Source organism: Camarhynchus parvulus, chromosome 8 (assembly GCF_901933205.1).
Source record: "Camarhynchus parvulus chromosome 8, STF_HiC, whole genome shotgun sequence".
NCBI classification, from domain to species: Eukaryota; Metazoa; Chordata; class Aves; order Passeriformes; family Thraupidae; genus Camarhynchus; species Camarhynchus parvulus.
The window spans coordinates 13,487,373-13,507,204 of record NC_044578.1 but is presented as its reverse complement, the minus strand read 5'-3'; positions in this window follow the sequence as shown (position 1 = coordinate 13,507,204).

Genomic DNA, 19,832 nt, shown 5'->3' with positions numbered 1-19,832 from the left:
CTGTTGCAGAGCAGGGTCCCTTACTGTTAGTATCAATAACAGTACAGATAATGATTTCTGAGCAAGCAGAAGTGGCTTCAGTTTGTTGGTTTTTTTGGTCTAAAGTGTAGAATTTAAGGATATTAAATAGCAAAACCCCACATAATTGATGCTTGTGCTATTAGATGTGCAATAACCATTTGAAGTTCTCTTAGTGATTCAATAGAATGGGAAGTAGGAGTTTTGAGAAGAAAACTACAAAAGGGACTCGGATGTGAGGGCATTGAAGAATTTGAGGAATGCAAAGTAAAATATCAACTAATGAAACTAAACCAAAGCTTGTAACATTCAGCCAAACTTAGGGAAGTTAGTAAGTTATAAACCCTAAAATTCTACTAACGTAGTATCTATGTATTTTTAAATGTTAAAAATTTTGGTTTTATTCTTCTTGGCCTCTGTGCCCACAGGAAGGTTTGAACTGCTTTATAATCTCTGATGCTATTTAATCCTGTTCTTTTCAAAACTAGCAAAATTTTCAGTTACAGATAGAATTTTACCTGGCTTTTTTCTGTGTCTGAAACCTAGTAATAGAAATAGGTTATATGGACATATTAACTTTGTTATGTTAACCTCTAATTTCATGGCCTCTGTCTTTTCACTGAATAACACACCATAACAGACTTTGTGATACAAATAACAAGAGGCTCCTCGCAATCTGGACAGAAAATTAAAAATCAACAACACCCCACTCACCTCACCCCCACCATTTTTGCACAGCAGTGTGACCTAGAATGTGCAAAAATGGTGACTCTTGTCACTAGAAACAAGTGCTGAATATTATAAACAAGTATGTTCTGTCAGGTCTGAAATAAATTCTGGTGTGAGGGTTTAAAGCTCAGGTATCTGTCTTGGGACCGAGCTGATTTCCGTACAGTGTGAGAAATTCATTGGCTTTTTTCAGTTTCAATTTCATGAGTAAGAGGAAAATACTCTAAGGGTTCTCCTGATTCTTAGTGGGAAAGCAGAAACAGTCTGTTGTGCAATGTGTATTTGTGGCCTCAGGGCTTCCATACTTTCTAGTCAATTAAAAAGTTTTAAGTTGAACAAGTTTTGTCCGTATCAGTGACAATGCAGGATATCCCAGAATATTCAAAGAAAAATATCTCTCCAGATGAGTCACATTTTTAATGTGTTTTCTATAATGATGCCTTTTCCTGGTCTTAGAAATGGAGAGCCAGACAGGGTTAAGGGGTTTTTACCTCAGTATTTGATAAGGAACATTACTGGTGCACCACTTTGCCAAGGGCGGGATAGGACCCAATGCACACACACACACAACAGACCTTGTATACAATTTATAGACCTTCCAAATTAGAATATCCCCAGTGAGAGGCCTGGATGAATGGCATGATATTCCCCCATCTGAGGAATTTCCCCTGGATGGGCCAAATCTCCAGTTTACAGGATATGTTCTAGAGAGGACCTTGGTTACCTAGGTTAGTGTAGGGTTTTTCAGCCTCCTACCACAAGGACTTTAGGATGTTTGTTCTCCTGGCCTAACAGAACACTAGGACTATACTAAGTTATTAGACTTAAGGAGCTACAAGTATGCATGCTAAAAATACTGAGGATACATAAAAATTATATAAAAGGTATATAAAATAAAAGGCAAAAAATCATCTTGGCATCAATAACTTAGGGAAAACTAATGTGGCTATAAGCCACATATTCAAAATCTGTTTTTCTTGCTGGGCCTGTGTTATGAAGGAGAACCCTAGGAAGGACCTGGTGCTGACCTAGCAGCAGTCCTTCGATGGTGGGATTTCCCCTCAGCCCTCTGCAATCATCTTGTAGTCATTTCCTGGACTACACAGTAAACTTGCCTGACTTTCATCTACTCTCAAATTAGGAGCATTTTGGGTCTTTTAATATTGAGGAATGGCAAGAAGCTGGCTTGAATTTTGGTGTCTTTTTCTTGTAAGAGTGGATTTTGCCACAGCAAATGGTTGTATCTATTCCATGTTGCAGAACAGGAGCCTTAAATCTGGCAGTGATGGTTCCTACTCTTCCTCCGTCTCAAGAAATCTTCAAACACTGCGTACCTACTATATTTAGCTGTATTGTATTGGTATCAGTTTAACAGCTTGGTGTTTCTGCTAATCTTATCCTGAAGGTAGCCAATAATACTAGAAGTATATTTCCTGCATGTAGGCTCCAGGGTTAATTATACTTTGGTATAAAAAAAAAAGTTTTTGTGTCATAATGTGTTCAAAGTGAATAAACCTGCCCATTTAAAGTGAACAAATTGTCTGGAGATATTACACTAATCTAATTAGAACCAGCAGGCTGTTTACCTGTGTTTTCTTCAGCTGTACTGCTGAATAGATGTAGTTTCACAGGATTCAGAGCTATTGCATGCAGTGTGAAGATAAGTCTTGCATCATTTATTCTGAAATTTTACCCATGGAGACTATGTACAGACACCTAACATTTCCTTAGGGTCATGACGAAGCTTTATTCATTGTGCCCTTCCCCAGAGGAAAAATTTAGTCCACTTTTGGTGGAGTTTTAAATCTTTAAGGTAGGTATGACTAAAAAATTTTAAGTATTGGATGGAAATGGGATATTAATGTGGTAGCACCTGGGGCAACAGAAGTTTCTTGTGCAATATCTTAGGTAAAATGTACAAAATCTTTCATATATAAATGATGGAGTGGAGGATGAAGAGGATGAAGCACCTCACACTGAGTGTCTTTGCAGGGAATTTCTGTCACAAACATGCATATCTCCCTGCAAAGTATCCTGAAAAATCAGTGTTACAGAAATGCCAAAAGGAATTAAGTAGGCACTTTTACAATGAGATGAAATCATTCAACAGGTTCTTCTTCAACTTGTAAATAGCTTGTGGATGCATGGAGAGGTAAGATAATAGTTGAAAATAAAAGGCTGTTTTCTCCTATTGTGAGTTGCCATTATGGGCACATGTTACTCTCCACCAATACAATAAGAGAAATAACAAGAACACAGTTTTCATTTTCCATGTTGAGAAGCTCACATCAATGCTGTATGGGCAAGATAATGGGTTAAAGTAGAGAAAATATATGCACGTTGTTCTTTCATAAAATACCAGACATGCCCATGACTTATTGGTGTGAAACACTGTGCGTGTCCTGTGTGATGATGTAGGAGTCTGAGACAGCACGCAATGTGGCAGTTACTATGGTAACAAGATGTTTTTCATTGAAGGGCCATTAAAATGGTGGCATATAAATAACATATGTACAGTACATTGTCTTTGAGAGAACTGCTCTTGTTCAGGAATTGTAAGCACATGCTTTCATTCCTCTTCTCTCTTTTTTTTCCCACCTCCTTATCTGAATTCTTGTATATTTTTGATCTCATATGATCAGCCTGTCTCATTTTTAGCACTTTGCCTCTTTGAAGCTATAGTGCTTGCAGACCTGATACGATATAATAAGAGGTGACTGAATAAGATGCTTCTTGTTAAGGACTACAGACAAATGGAAGTGAAATGGGTGAGAGTCTCATTCCTCAACTCTGCAGTGTGACACTCAGTTAAGATGTGTTCAGCTAAGAGTACAAGCATCAAAGTACAGAGCAGTTTGTCTCTGTGCATGCTTAAATGCTTTATTGTACTTTAGGCACAAAAGTAATTCAGTGAGTGGACTTCAGTTAGGTAATTTGTTGAATTAAAGCTAAACAAGGTGTGACATGTTTTCCTGAGTTGGGACTTGGTGTTTCAGATCAGTATCAGATCAAGTTACTAAATATCTGTAGACAAGAAACTTTGCAGAGACTCTGTTCCCACATCCCCAACTGTTTGCAGAAGTCAGCAGGGCTAAGGCAGCAGGGGGTGGGTGATTCCACTGCAGTGTCATCAGTAGGGAAGGCTGATATCTCTTTTCTAACTGTCCTGCTATCCAGAGTAATGGAGTGAGCACTGGTGAGGTGTTTTGTGTATTGAAAATTGAAGAATTGTAATTTATATGAGAAATTTGTCAATGTGTTTTTAATATTCAGTAAAAATATCTTCAGTTTTCTGTGACATGCATTGGCTAGAATGACTGTTGCTCACTTGGGTGAGGTAGCTGGCACTGTTAAAGGGGGATTTTAGACCTTTCAATATTGCTAACTACTCTGAAAAAGGAATGAAGTATACTGAGGGAGGAGATGCATTTCAGCATTAATAGGCAATTGCAAAGAAAATTATAAAAAACCCTCCAGCTGTTGAAAGTGAACTGTGATAACAAGAATGGTACCCTAACTTTTCATCAAGTCAGTGCTGTGTAAAGGGAAGAATAGTGAAATTAAAAGTACGTCTGCTGAGCCTGGCATCCCATGGATTAGAACACAGGATTTTTGGCAGGATTCCTTTGCCATACTATGAGGTAGAATCAGATAGGTGTCTTACACCATGGAGATGAATTCATAGATGTAGATGTAGATCCATGTGTAGTAAAGCCATACACTGTGCAATTCCTCTACCATCCGTCTCTTTTAGTGGCTAATTTTACCCACTCTTTCCAAAAGCAAAATAAATGGAAAACTCCTAGGAAAGTTTAGCAGAAACTGAAATTTAAAGTAACAGCAAAATCCTTGGACAGAATAGTTTGTGTAGGCAAATATTAACCCCTCTGCTTCCTCTGGTTCTCTTACTGCTACAAGAATTCTTGTGTTTACTGCTTACTGTTGGGTTTTCCCCTTTGTTTTGAATTCTTTCCAAACTTTCTTTTTTCAGAGAGCACCTCAGTGGTATTTCTGAGGTGTATTGCTTGCACAGGCAGTCACCAATGTGCAATAGGAACATTTGCTAATTGGAAAAAAATCAGTCCCAAAGTTCCTGTTAGTAGAATTCCACTGCCAATTATCCCAAATCACTGTGGTGCAGCAGGTACATAAATGAAAGAAATGGAAGAGTTGTGGCAGACTCTTGTTGCGAGTGAGCTGTGGCACTCAGTAAGATGGTGTCTGGGTGATGCTCAACACATTTTTTACATTAGATATTATGGAATAAGTGGTTGTGCTGCAGCTTCAAAGAGGATTTAGCCACTGCTAGTGAGAAATACGTAATTCCCAAAGGACAGTGGAGATGGGAACCTACTTTTTTGTTTTCCTGTCCTGCATTAGAAATTAAAGCTGAGTTGAATAATAATCGGATATGGATCTGACTTGAAACAACTGCTCAGTTTCAATGATTGCATGGCAGAAATGGCAGTATTTTCTCCAAGGAATTACCAGTATTAGGGTTCTGGTAGGGAATAGTTCCTGTGGAAAATTATATTCTTAACAATAGGTTTATTTCCAATTCTAAAAACAGAAGACTGAGAAACTTCTGTGTCAGTGTATGATAAATATAGACAAACACTGAATTTCTGTATCAATTCTTTGTATATGCAGTCAAAACAAAGATATACATTGAAAAGCTCAAGCACTATCAAGGTTGTAAATTCAATAATTTAAGAGCTGGAATTCAAGGTTTAGAGAGCAATCTGAACTTGATACCAGTCTTGAATCATAATCCATGTAGTCTGATGGTGTTTTTAATAATCCAATTACTATTTTCCTAAAGGTTTGTCTTTTAAATATTTATGTATACAAATATATCTATAGCTATATAGATATATCTCCATAAATTTAGCCCTAATAATGTTGCATTCTTGGACTAATGAAGAAGCTAAAGCTGAACAATCCTTTACTCATCTTTTCACAGGGAGATGGAGAGTCTTCACTGACATCCATCTCATAAAAATGTGGATGTCTGCTATGTGTATAAGGTAGTTCTCCATCCTTCTAGATGAACAAGTTTGTGTTAACTTTTGTGTCAGAAGAGTGGCTCAGTAGGATTCATGTGAACTGGGTTAACTCTTGAACCTGCCTCAGCATCACTTTGTGGGCATGTATAGTTCAGTCAGCTCCTGTCTCTTTCTCAGATGGCTGGTGGGGAATAAGAAATATTGGGGAAAAGTCTCCCTATGCTACAGATGCTTCAGGATGATGACAGCAGAAATCATTAAAAGGCAAAGCTAGGCCAATGTTGCTGCTTTTTTATAATGACATACAAGAGAAAACAAAAAATCCATTAGACCAATTAGAGGCGTGTCTTCATAATGCCCCATTAAATCTAGTAGGGATCAAAAAATAATAAATCCTACTTTTTATTGTTGAAAAGGAATATTTTTCTAATCACAATGCTTCATAGATGTGTATTTGACTGTAAAACAGGATTGCACTCATGATCTTGCAGAGCTGCTGCCAGCTCTCACTCCTGTTCTCAGCCAGTCCTCTCTGCTGGCCAGCCCAGGGCTCTCTTGTGGGACCAGCATGGAAGCCCACAGAGACAGCTGAAGGCAGTGCACAGGAGCTCGCAAAGTGGTTGTGCTTTGCCAGGGAGGGTCCCTCCCATCCTTTGCTCCTTGGCCCTTCACAGCCTGTTTGTTGCATTAGCAATGCTCTTTTCGCCTCTGCTGTGTTTGTGCGCTGGTGCTCCTTGACCCAGGCCCAGCTCTAAATGAGCGGGGCACCGTTTGCCCATGGGAGTTGGCTGGTGTGTGATGGTGTCCTGTGTCATGAGCAGGGATGTGGCTGAGCTGCTCACTCTCTTTAAGAGTAATCTCAGCACTAGATTCTCCTTTTGCTCTCTGGAGAAGCCTCTCTGATGTCTCTAGCAGCAATGTGTGTCTAAGGGACATTACAGCTCAGAGCTTTGACACCACTCTTTTGGTGGTTGCTGCACATTCCTGCTGCTTCTGCAGTGGCAAAGGTATCCCAGGGTTCTGCTGCTGGTTTCACATTTCAGCTCAGAGGCTTTCTCTTTCTAAAGTTACATTTGTATTGATCCTTCCAACTTATTTATAAGAATACTGCATAAATAATTTCTCTTCCTTCCACAAGCTTTTTCTCATAACCAACTTCAAGAGAAAGACCAAAAAAGAGGTGTATTGTGTTTTCCAGATGAAGAAACCTGTCATTTATTTTTAAAGTGCATGTCAAATTTTCCATACTTCTCCAATAACTAGCATTAAAAATTTCATCTTGGAGGACACTCTTTAGGCTCCTGAGAAAATGCATAAATTTGTAGAAAGTGCTTTTCTTTAGAACTGACACCATTCGTGTGCAGAGAGCTTTCATTTGTCTTCATCTAAATACAATATGTCCATTTAAAGTTGCACAAAGCAACGAAGAATGAAACCAATGTTTTTTGTTTCTAAAAAACTGGATTCAATTTTAGCACACAGCTTATTTTGCATAACAAATACAAGGCAAGCTTGTTAAGCTGTACAATCTATGCAGACCTATGTTTTACATGCCCATGGTGGCTGAAGAAATGACAAAGCTACCTTGGGGGAAGGATAAATAATTACAAATATACAAACTTTAAAAACACACTAAGTACTCTTTGGCATCCTATGAATATGAGATCACAAGTAAGATGCTTAAATGGAATATAATCCTTGAACCTGATATACACAGAAAGAACAACTTTGTTACCTCTGTAGAGCGCGGCAGAAAATATATTTGTCTTTGGCATGGCTCTGCTTAATGGAGTAATTTAAATTTAACTTTAGCTTCATATATTCCAGTTATTTCAGAGATGGATGAGAGAAATATGTTTGCTGCTGCTGCTTATGAAAAAAATGATATGCTGCTTATATAAATAGATAGTATTTAACTTTATTTTCTTCAGTCCTTTTACTTCTTTCTTGCCAACAGAAATATATGGTGTACTAGGTTTTTTCTGGTCTAAATTGGACTTTTTTTTTAATTGCATGCTCCTTGTAATGCAAAACAGTAGGCAGTGATCCATGCAGGCTTCCATTTATAATATTAATACAAGCCATGTTCCATGCTAATACATCACATTAATATTAAAGCAAGAAGTGTAAGACTAGTGAGTGCTTAATCATTTGCAATTAGTACCTAACAGCTAATTCAGTAGAGGGCTTTTAGAAAGAAAAAAGTGTCTATATGGAGGGGGAGAAGGGGGGAGCAGTAGTTTGCTAAATGTTGGTTGATTTAACTTTAAGTATTTAATACTGTGAAAACTTAGTAATTAGAAGAGTTCTTGTCACCAGTCAGCTTTTCCTTAATTGATAATTTAAAAATAAAATAAGATAAAACCTTATTCTCCTTAGAAAAGACAGCAATGACAGCATAAATCATAAAGTTCCTTTACTAATTTAGTTGAAGATTGTTCTAACTGTTCTTGAATAATTTAGGATTATATACTCAAGGTCAGAATCTTGCATTTACTGAAATGCAGAGCACCATATTCTATTTCTTAGGTTGTTTGTGGATCTAGAAAATAAATCTAATCAGCCTATAGCTAAAGTCTCTGGATTAGATTGCTAAAAAACTGATTTCCAAAATCTAGTGAGAGAAGGGGGTTGTTAGATCCTAAGTGAAGCAAATTCCTGGTATTCTTCCCATGGGTATGTGTAGTGTTTTGTTGCTTTTCTATTGTTCTGGTATCTCAACAGCCTGAGATTGCTTGCACAAGGCTTGTCTGTTTGGGACACTTAAATTTCCCAGGTGGACAAATGTATAGATAAGATTCAAACCTATAACCTTATAGCCTTAGTATTGAGAAAAGTATTGCCTATAACCTTAGTATTGAGAAAAATTATATCCAGAAATTATCAACCAAATGTCAACAGATTATCTCTTTGGCTTGTTTCTCATCCCAGAAGCATTTGAAGACCTACATGCTGTTCAGTTGTGTTAATGTTCGCTATAATTTTTAGTTTTTTCTTCAAAATTTCTTTAGGAAAAAGGGTGAAGGGACTCTCATCTCTCTTCCTAGATTTGCTTTTGATTTTCTGTGCTCCTTTGTCTAAAACTTAACACTTTCAGTTGAAAGGACCTCTATGTGTAACAAGAGAAAAAAAAAAAAAAAATGAATTGTTTCTGTCTAGAGATATGTTCTTAGGAAGAGATTAAGTTTTTTTGGATAATGTTGCTATATACCTGTATATATCATACCATGCTTTTATGAATCATAGATAATTATTGCTACTTGTTGTCTGTAAAGAATAAGTGACATTGTTGAGGTAGAAGTAGCTTCACTGTCAACAGCTTAGAGGAGAATTATGTATAATTTCATGTATTATGGGTAATCTGAGGAAATTTACTGAGTAGATAGGAAGTAAAATGTCTTACCTCCCACCTCTCTCCTCTTTTTCTCTCCATCCCTGGTGATTGTCTGGCTTGAACTCATTTTATGTTTTCTATCCTTTTCCTTTTGTCATGGCAGTTTGCATTTCATTCCTTTTTCCAATTGCTTATGCCTTGTCTGTGTAATAACCTCAGGACTCCCTGCCATTTTTTCCTTCATGCACTGCTCACCTTGTGCACAGTCTGACCTGAGAAGAAGCCGCCTGTTGCAGCTCATTGATTCTGGCAGTAGGAAGCAGAGGCTGCACAGGAGCAAAGCTTACTGTATAGAATGGAGCCCATTCCTCTCTGGCCCCACTAATGCTGGCTCTTTCCAAACAGCTCTTATATATTGGCTAATATTCACCCATACTGTAACAGCTGAAGCGAACTGATGACTCCCAGACATCCATGTGCTGCTACTCGGGGAACACAAATGCTTTCAGGAGGGTTTATTTCCTTTTCTCTCACAGGTCTTCCAGTGTACAGATGCTGAATAGTATTTTTCAAATACAGCATCCTAAACTTTGACAGTCAAATAACACTTAAAAAACTGAAAGGGATGAGGAGAGAGAGAAGCTAACAAAAAACACTGCGCAGAATATATTTCCAGTTTCTTGCTATAAAAAGATTGAAGAGCCATATAATGATAGAGGACAGTAAAAGGCTGTATCTGGCTCATTTGGAGGCTTAAAGGAGAAGCCTCTTATTATGCAAAAACCAAATGGATAATAGATATAAAAATTAGCAAATGGCTCCAGCAAGGATCATGAGAGCTTTAGAAGAGTGCATACATGATCTTTTCTTCTCTGTCTGCCCTTTATCATTAGAAGTTGTTTATCCTTGCTTGTAGAAAAGCAAGAGGGAACAGAATGATCAAGAAAAGAGCAACACTGAGGAGGTGCTAGATTAAATTAACAAGATTCTCTAATTTGCTTTTTCTGCTGTGCTTTAGAGAAAGATTGGAAAAAACTTTTGGGGGGGAGAAGAAAAAAAAGGAAGAAGAAAGTAAGTTTAGTGAGCAGCACAGAAAAAGAGCAACTGTAGAGGGGGGAAAGAGCAACAAAAGATGAAACAAATAATAGGAGACCTGACTAGAGAAAAGATGAAAGAGAAGAAAGCAAAGGAGAATCAAAGCAGAAGGAAGTAGAGAAGAAGGACGTGCAAGGGGGAAAGGATTCAAAGATGCCGTTAGGAATATCTCACCAACACAAGAGAGAAGTGACATGGGCTTTTATTGGAGGAGAAACGGAGAAAGGATGACCAGAGTATGAGTTCAGTAAGAGGTGACCAGTATTAAAATTCATCCATGTGTGTAATCTGTTTGCACCTCTGCAAGCCTTTGCCTGCTCTCCTGCTCCATCCCCCTGCTGTCAGTGGAGAAGGCAGCAGTGACACTCAGGGCCTGGGCCAGGCTGATAGGCAAGGTGAAAAGAAATTTCTTTGGAAAGGAAAGGACAAACCTCTCAAAAAGAAGCCATTCACTTGTCAAATTAGTGGCTTTAATGAAAGTGGATAGAGACTAATGAAAGGTTAAACCTGTAAATTGCAATCTAACAAATGGGTTCACAGAAGACGGATCTCTTTTCATACTAAGAAAAGAAATAATACTGACAAAATATTGTTACCTTGGAGAGAACGTGACCAAGCCACAATTCCCTCAGAAGGCAGTGTGCTCTCCTGCTGTTCTGCTGAGCTGGGCACTCCTGCTTCTCCTGAAGGATTGACAGACAAACAGCTCTTCATTGATCACTGTACTTGCAGAGTGCTTTGATCGTTACACTGAGTCTTCAGGAATATATACTATAATGATATCTCTGCCAGAAACTAGTCAGTTCAAAATAGAATCATTAGGTTCAGTCAAAAGTCTTATGTTTATATTTTTTTCAGGGTTTAGGAATTATATAGGAGGTAAACTTATACAGATGATTATGTATGAAAAAAATACAGTAAAATCATAAATAAAAGTAAGATAAGGATATGGGTTCTGCCATCTTTTCTATCCTACTTTTATTTGTTTGGGACTTTATTTAATGGCTTTAGTGAATGTTAGGGAAGGGCAGTAGAGGACTACTCAGTCTGACCTTCAGACCTGTGAGAGTGTAAGAAAAGATAGCATTGGTGAGTTAACAGAGCATGTACCATATTTTGATTTGGCTGAATTTTTTCTTTGTATCTTAATGTTCATGTCTTTTAGAGACTTCTTTCTTATATGCTTTGTTTTTCCTTTATTCTTCCGGGTTTCTTTCTTTAAAATTTTTCATATCTCGTGTGTTACTACTTACAAGGACTAGTTCCACCAACACTGGCCTTGTCACAAGTAGGATGTAATGGGATTTTCAGTTTTGAGTTCTTTGAGGCAGTGAATTTTTTTTCTTACTCTTTCTTGGTGAAGGGCACTCTAAGTAATTAGGAATAATGAAAATTTTCTTGTTCAGGTGGAAAGCCTGACTTCAAGAGGTTACATTCTGCTATCTAATTATTTAATTTCACCATACACCATCAACTGCTTGCACATGATGTGCCTTCCTTAAGGTTTGCTTATATTGCTGTTCAAAAGTTTCAGGCAAATCAAGAAACTTCCTTTCCAATTTGTACAAGAGAGATCATGAATATTCTTTTCTTCCACATAAGATGCATTTTTAAGTAGGCCATGAATATAATAAATATGTTGTGCAAGGGTTATACTTCTAATTTTTCAGCAGTTTGGGTATTTAGTAATTTGGTGTCACATCAGGAAGTTTTAATTTGAGTGTTTTATTGTGCCATGCATTTAGTAGCAATCTGATACTGGAGAGAGGAAATTGCTGCAGTCCCTATTTTTCATGGTTTGTTTGAATGAATAATTAACTATCACACATGATTAATTTAAAATATTTAATAATAAAGTATTTCAGTACACCTCATGTAACATCCTGTATCCCTTTCACAGTGTGCTGCATATAAGAAATATGTCAGTGAGGAGTGGATGCAGGAGAGCACGACTGTGGAGCACAGCAGCAGAGGCACAGAGGGCAGCACAATGCCCTTCTTGTACCCAGCTGGGGCACAGCTGTATCAAATGGTGGGGAGGGAGTGCAGTGAGAACAGCTTTCAAGGGTTCAAAAAAAATCTATAAACAGTAAGATATATGGCAATTTTAGAGACAACTAAAAATAATGAGTTGGTTAGGCAAATTTTGTAAGGAGGTAAAGTTTGATCTTGTTGCTTTAGGAGTATTGGAAGATCCAGTTGATGGCCAGCTGTATGACTAGTGTGTAGCTTTGTAGACTGGGTGTACACTCAAAGTTATGTCATGTACTTAGGCCCTAGGTTTTCTGTGTGCAGAAGAAATATTGATATTTCTAAGCATTTTGAGATATGGAAGAAAGCTCTGAGAATTCAGGGTGTTGAGTAGCATTATCAGTTTGTATCTGAGGGATTGCAGCTTGCAGAGTTCTGTGCATTTGTAAGAAATGGAGTTTGAAGCTGGTGCCAAATGCAGAGCAACAATATTAAGAGATGAAGTGTGGTTTAGCAGACATGGATGGTCTGGTGCTCTCTACTTGTGATGGAATACTCACAGAGAGAGCATCACTTCTTAAAGCAAAATCCTCTTACACGGTACCTTGAAAACAAAAAGGGGAAAGTAATTGAGAATAAGAATGAGAAAGAGAAGTGCGAAGGAATAGAAGAGAGAAAAAAATGTACCTCTGCAGAAACTGCCTGGAAGGCTCAGTTTTATGGCATTTTCTGTGCAGTCCCTGGGAGGAGCCCAGGAGGAGCTCTTGGGCAGCCCATCAGGCTTTGCTGTCCCAAGAGCTCTCAGCTGTGCAGGGACTCCCACCTCCTTTCTCAGATGTACGGGTGCAGCAGCCAGCAGAAGTATAATCTCAAAACTTTTCCAAAAAGCTTATATTATACCACATCCTTCCACTAATGATGAGGGCTTCCTGAAAACTTACTGAAGAGCAAATTCATCACAGGATTTCTGGGCAAGAAAACAGACTTTTTAAACATAATCCACATTAATATCCAAAAATTTGATGCTGTAGCAGTCTGAGTTACTAAAACTCCCACTGATTTCTGTATAGAGCTGAGTGTTTCTCAAGAGGTGCACAGCAGCTTGCGGCAGTGAACCAAAGCTGGGCTCTATTTCAGTCTTGCTCCCTGTGTGGAATATGTCTCCTTGGCATTTCCTGCTGACTAGTTGGTGACTTTTAAGCAGGTGCAGAAAAAAAACCAGTTGCACTTTTCTTATAATAGTTTTCTCATTAAACTTTTTCCTTTTTGAATAACTGAAAATTATTTTTAATTGGTCATCCTAAATCAGGCATTTAAATCCAGTTTTCTTTTTACAAGAGGATTCTGTATTCAAACCAGTGTGGTTTATTCCAAACTCTTTCTTGCTCCTAGCTTGTCAGCAGCAAGTCAGTATATCCAAAAAATCTAACTCCATTGTTTTGATTGCATTTTTTGAATAAGGGTGTGGGTTTTTTAACATCTTTGACACTTCTGATTAGGCTAATAAGAAGCATAAACAAAGTTAGCCAAGGTAGAGGCACTCATGCATTTACATGAAGTTTTCCTTTTCTTTCACACTGAAATAAATTTGGAGTGTCCCTTTTCACTCAGTGTGGACAGAACAGAGTTGAGCATTGAGATTTGCCTGTAAATGATCTTTGGTTCATAAGAATATTGTGCAAGATGTGAACCTGATCCAAAGCTTTTGAGTTCTTGGGGAATGGTTTCCATTTACTTCAGTCAGCTTTGGTGCAGGCCCTTTGTGGAGGAGTGAGAAGGCATCTGAGCTGTTGCTGGTGAAGAGGTCCTCAAGGACATGTAGCCCACAAAAACTGACTCTTGCTATCTGGCAGACAGAGTGAGTGGTGCCAGAATTGCTGGGAAATCTGCTGAACAAGTTCTCAGAAACTCTGTTAATGGATTTTCTTTAGATCTCTCCTCATATTTGAAAGTTATCCTGGGTGTCTTGTAAACAAAAACTATCAGCTTTTTACTCCCTGGCCAAGTAATGAGTGCAACTGTAACTTTGTCACAGAGAAACCTAGACTGAAATAATTGCCGTAAAATTTTTTGAGTGTAAGATATGATAATGAAAGATAGCAAGGCAGAAAAAAGAGATTCCCTAATATATGAGGAAGTCTTCACAAGACTCAAGGAAAAAGGTTTTTAAAAGTCAAAGTACAATGTCTGTAATGGAATTTGTTTTCCCATGTTATCTGTTTATGCATTATGGAATTTTAAAAGATAAATTATATAAATATTTATGCAAATGATGATTTATTATTCAGTAATCAATCTTTGTTGGATACGTTATAGCATAATCAGTTGTATGTTAAAAAGCATTTAATTTCATGCTTAATTAACATATTATAAATTGAAGAGAGAAAATTAAATTATTATGGACAGTTTGCAAATGTAATACATACAGTGTTCTTCAATAATTGCATGAATATTGGATGTAATGTGATGTGTTACTGCCACTCTCTTTTGTGCTCACTCTTTAGTGATAGAGTGGAAGGAACGGGCTCCAAGGGACGTGTTCTGCGCTGCCCTGAAGCAGCATCAGATTCCCATTAACATCAAAGGGAACTGTGTGCAGAGGCAGGGAACAGTATATGGCCCGGTCTGTGTAAATTAGATCAGCTCCAAGTAGGCATCTGGAGTTTTAAAACACATCTACCTTTTGGGAAGCAATTTCCTGCAACTTGATTATTTTGGCAAATAGCTGTATGGTTTGGGCCCAATCCTCCTCTTTGTTTAGTCAGTGGCAAAATTCCCACTGACTTCAATGAGAAAAGGACAAGATGCCAAAAAATGTGTGTATACCTTGTAGAATTTGCCTATGCCAAATTTCAAAGAGCTGTGACTTTTGCAGAAGTTCCTGCCACAGAATATCGTTGCCTTGTTTTGTGCTATCTTTGCACTTTACATAATAAATTGCTGCTTTCTGTAAGGGGAGTAATGGTTTCTTGAGCAACCACAGAGACAAGATGTAGTGGTTCATAATATTTTCTTTGGGATCCTTGACTCCCTGGGAATTTGAAACCAGCTGTTTGCATTGTGTTTACAGTGGTTAGGACCTAAGATTTCTCTATAGGTTAGAAACTTGACTTTTGTCTAATTAAAAGTATTTCATAATAAAAAATGTGATACAATTTACAGATCTGAGGTTAGAAAAACAAAGGGCAGAATAGGACTGCTTGCTTTTATTCAGCTGAACCACGCAAATTGGCTTCCAACTGAACTGTTGCTGTTAGCTGAATAACTGGGTAATCTTTGCTGTTTAGAGAGAAATAATAATACATGTTACTGAATTCCACTGACAAATAAATAATTTAATGATTGAGATTATATAAACATGCATATGGAAAAAAAGCCTTGAGAAGTAAAGCTCCCTTCAGTCGATAACAGGACAGTTTTGTAAACCACTTAAAGCTGTGATAAAATCCTACTTGACTGGTCCACAAGCAGATGTGACAACTTGAATTTATTTCCTCTCTTACCAGGAAGCTTTGCAGGAAACTCTTAACATATGGTGCTTTTCACTTCCATCTAGAGCTATAAATGTTATTGGAAAAGGATGTTCCCAGGAGCAGCAAGTTTCTGACGTTTCTGCCAAATGGACTCCAAATGATCCTTCTGTGGTTCAGAATTCCCCAAGTTCTTAGGAGCTGGCAGCCAGGAATCTCTGATCTAAACACAACTCACTAATTTAATTATTTTATTATAGATCTGTGGAAAGCTCTTGCAGACCAGTGACTTTGCATCTGTATTGGATCTAGCTAGACAGGAAGTGCAAGTTAGAAGAGTATAAATATTTTGTTTCTTAACTGCTTTTTGCTTGAGAACTTGGAAACCATTTCACACACAAATCAGTCACGCAAGTGTGAATGCAGAGGAATGGGAAATAGGCATAAAAGTAACATCAGCTTGTATTTGGTTTGTATTTTGAATGTTTGTATTTCCTAGGAAGACCAAGTAATGTGTGTCCAGTAGGTAGAACTAGTAATGAAAATTTCAACATAATATTGTACAGCTGCACTTAAGCTGTCCTCTTGCCCCCACTCCAAAAAAGGTAACTAAGTACTTGTCTGGAGAGTAAGTAATTGAATCCCTTTTTTTGAGATGATAATACACAAGAAGTTCAGAAGAAGCAGAAAAATACATGCTTTGTTTAATGTGGTTCTAGAAAAATTCACTTTAAGAAAATAATGGCTAAATTTTGCTACCTTTCTTTATGACAATTAGCCACTGGCTACTCTGTAATACTTATTCTGAGAGCATGAACTTACATTGTAGAACAGTTTCACTTGTAGGTTCTGTTGGAAGATTAAAAAAGGAAGGAAGAGTGTCGTGTTTCAGGCAGGATCTACCTTGGAATGGCATTAGAAAGAGGAGGAATACCAGCTAGAGCTGGTAACTCAGGAAACTCGAACAAACCCTTCCCCCTGCAGTTACCAGAGCCTGGGCATGACTGGTGGCAGCGTTTGGTGTGACCCTGAGTGAGTCCTCCAGTTCCAGGGGGCACCAGGGGTTTCTTTTTTCAGTCAGCTGAGCTGTGAATAAAAATTTAGGCCGAGGCTGATGCTGACAGGAAGCTTTTGAGTTCCTTGGACATGGGCATTTTGCCATGAAAGTGAAAGACGAAAGGCATGTCTGTCTCACACACACAGCATTTGATGAAAAGAAGGATATTGACTTAAAATGCAGCTTTGCCTTGGGTGTGACAGTGGGATTTAGCTGTCCCTCTCCCCCCAGTAATGAGGTTTTGTACTAGATGGGGGGGAAGAGGGCATCCAGAGAGCTGCTCTGCCTCTGCAATCCATGAGCTTTTTGTCAGTGTGTAGGAGTGAAAAGAATTAGTGGATCTAACTGCCAAAGACCTAATTCTGATAACTGTGTTTTTCATACAAATATGAAATAGAAGTCCTCACACCAAAGAAAATGGTGATTTATCTGGTGTCACAAGACTTGGGATAGGTCCAAGAATTGTATTTCTGGTTTATGAAGGATGGAAAGTAAAAATGGTGCTGAGCAGTGTTGCTGAAATTTGTGCTGGTGCTCTCTAGACCAGGAAGAATTGGAACTGCTGAAAGGCAGCATATAAAACAGGAAATGAAGAAGGATGATAAAACATTGAAATCAGGAATTGAAAGCTGAATGTGAATAGATAGAATAACATTTTTAAAAAATGTCCAAGGAATCTCCATGAGAAAGAGGAGTTCTACCTATGCCCACTGGAAAAATGAGTACATTATGTTGCTGAAGACAAGAGCTATCTTAAGGGGGAAGAACTGGGGGAGAATCTAAGACTATATAAAAATGATAAAAATCACAGTTGTGCTCTCACTGTGTGCCCAGTTAAGACTGTAAAAAGGTTGTTTTTTTTCCCCTTGAAAGTGTCAACCTCTTAAACAGTGGTGGAAAAACACAGAGAAAACATCCAGGATTAGATTCTGACAGGGCCCTACTAATGCAGCTCTAGTGGCTTATCTTGCCCTTCTAAATGGAGGAGATCTCCATTGATTATGTTAATTGGTAATGAATATTCTGCAAGCAAATTATGGCATCCCCTTTGAACTGCCTCAGCTGCAGAGGGAAAACCCAGGCTATGCTCATGCACATCCTGAGCCCAGCTTTCAGCATCAAATGAAAACAAAATTCATCACAGCACCTGCTTAGTGCTTGTGTGCCTGGACACCATGGAACAGCAGGAGTTCTTAATTCTCCAGGCTTTGCTGATGGGTGATTCAGTCTGATTCAGTTCTCTAGACAAAACTTCCCAGGTCACACCCCCACACTGTTGTTGACCAAAGTGTATCACAGTTATATAGCATGGATTTATACTTCATGTATCTGGTGCCAGAGTTGTGTACAGATGAATCAAAAGTCTTTGATATCTTTCTGAACTAAAGAGTATTTTGGCAATTAATAAATGGTACCAAACAGTAACAGCTTCAAAACATATGACATCATAATATTCCTTAACAATTTGGCTATCATAAATAGCTTTAGTTAACCACTCAGTTTAGACTCAGTGACTTACTTACACTATGTTAATTTAACACTAACTCAAGAGAAAACAACTATTTTGTTTTCATTTGCATCAATGCAACCTCACTGAATTCACTGCAATGCATCTAAAAATACAATCTGGGCAGTAATTTAGCAAATTTTCTTATGTAGTAGAGCTGTTAAGCCTCAGTAAAATATTTTAATAATCAATTGCTATTTAATTAATATGCAATTGCCATTTTAGTAAATCTAAATTAAATTCCCATTTTAGACAACTCAAAGTGTGAATTAGCATTCTCTATTGATAAGTAGTATTATAATAGGCTTTCAATCTTGAGTTGAAGAAAAAAAATCAATTGAAACATTAAGCTTGATTCAGTATAAAATTCATCACACATTTCCAGTGCAGTGTAAATTCCTTCTTGCATCTTCTTGTGGTGCATATGTCTGTTCTTGGCCAGAACATCTTTGTAAGGGGACAGATTGCATTTCCCCTTGGTAGCTTTCACAAGAAGGACTGCACTACTTTCTCTTTCCCTTCGAAATACAAGCATGTTGTAGAAAAGGGGAAGAAATAGAGTGGACAGATTCTTTTGGTCGAGTGCAAACTTTGGGCTGCTTTGGGCAGATGTTCTGGAGAACTCCACCACCTTGTCCCTCTTCTGTGCAGGGAGAAAGGAGAGCTGATGGGGATTGGTGAATGAAGAAAGAGGCAAAGATGTGAGGGAAAATGAAGTGTATTTAGGCAGACAGAAAAGAAAGATTGGTGAAAGGCACAGCAAAAATTAACAGGGGAGGTGTTAGAGGATTTTTTAGAATAAAGGGCCAGGATAAATTTGCACAGAGGGAGAGCTGAGATTGGTGTGTGCAGTGGGAAGGTAGAAACATCATATGCTTTACCTCCCTGACAGAGCTCATTGTATGAGCTATAGTCATTGACCCTAAGGAGTGCATTGACCACTTGTACTGCATCCTATCCACCCCCATGGATTTCAGCCCAAGTCTGAGTCGTGTTAAGGAGTCACATATTTCAGCTGTAGCCAATACTTTCTGCTAAATCTGTCTGTCATAATGATGTCTCAGCAGGACTGGGCCTCATTCCTCTGTCACAGATAGGAGCAAATCCAATCGAAGCAAATTGGAGCCAATTGGTGTTTCTGTTATGCAGTGGCAGGAGAATTGAACTCATTGTCACTAAAGATATATCAGTACTTCCTATTAATGTCAGTTTTCAGTTTTATAACATTTTGTTAAAAGTTCCCTCGGGCTGTATTTGCTATACAGATTTTCAGAGAAGGAAGATATATTTTATATTGAGAGCTCGTTTGGTTTATTCTTAGAGGATGCTTGTGTTCAGAACTTACAGGGATATGAAATTCAACAAGTGAAGACAGTGTCTCCTTTATTGTAGCTGGTCTACAAAGGGACAATTGACCCAAATTTTCATTGAATATTTGTATTAGGTTTTGAACCAATTTAACTAAAATTAATATTTCTTTGCTAAGCTCAACACTTGGCAGTATAGTCATGACTTAGATTTTATAATAGGTGACTTTTTAAATATTATATGCTCTATATTAATACCAAATGTCCATGTTTAGCTAGAAAAGGACTATATTTTGCCATTGGGCATGAGCATGCAACTTTTGCTAATTTAAATAAAG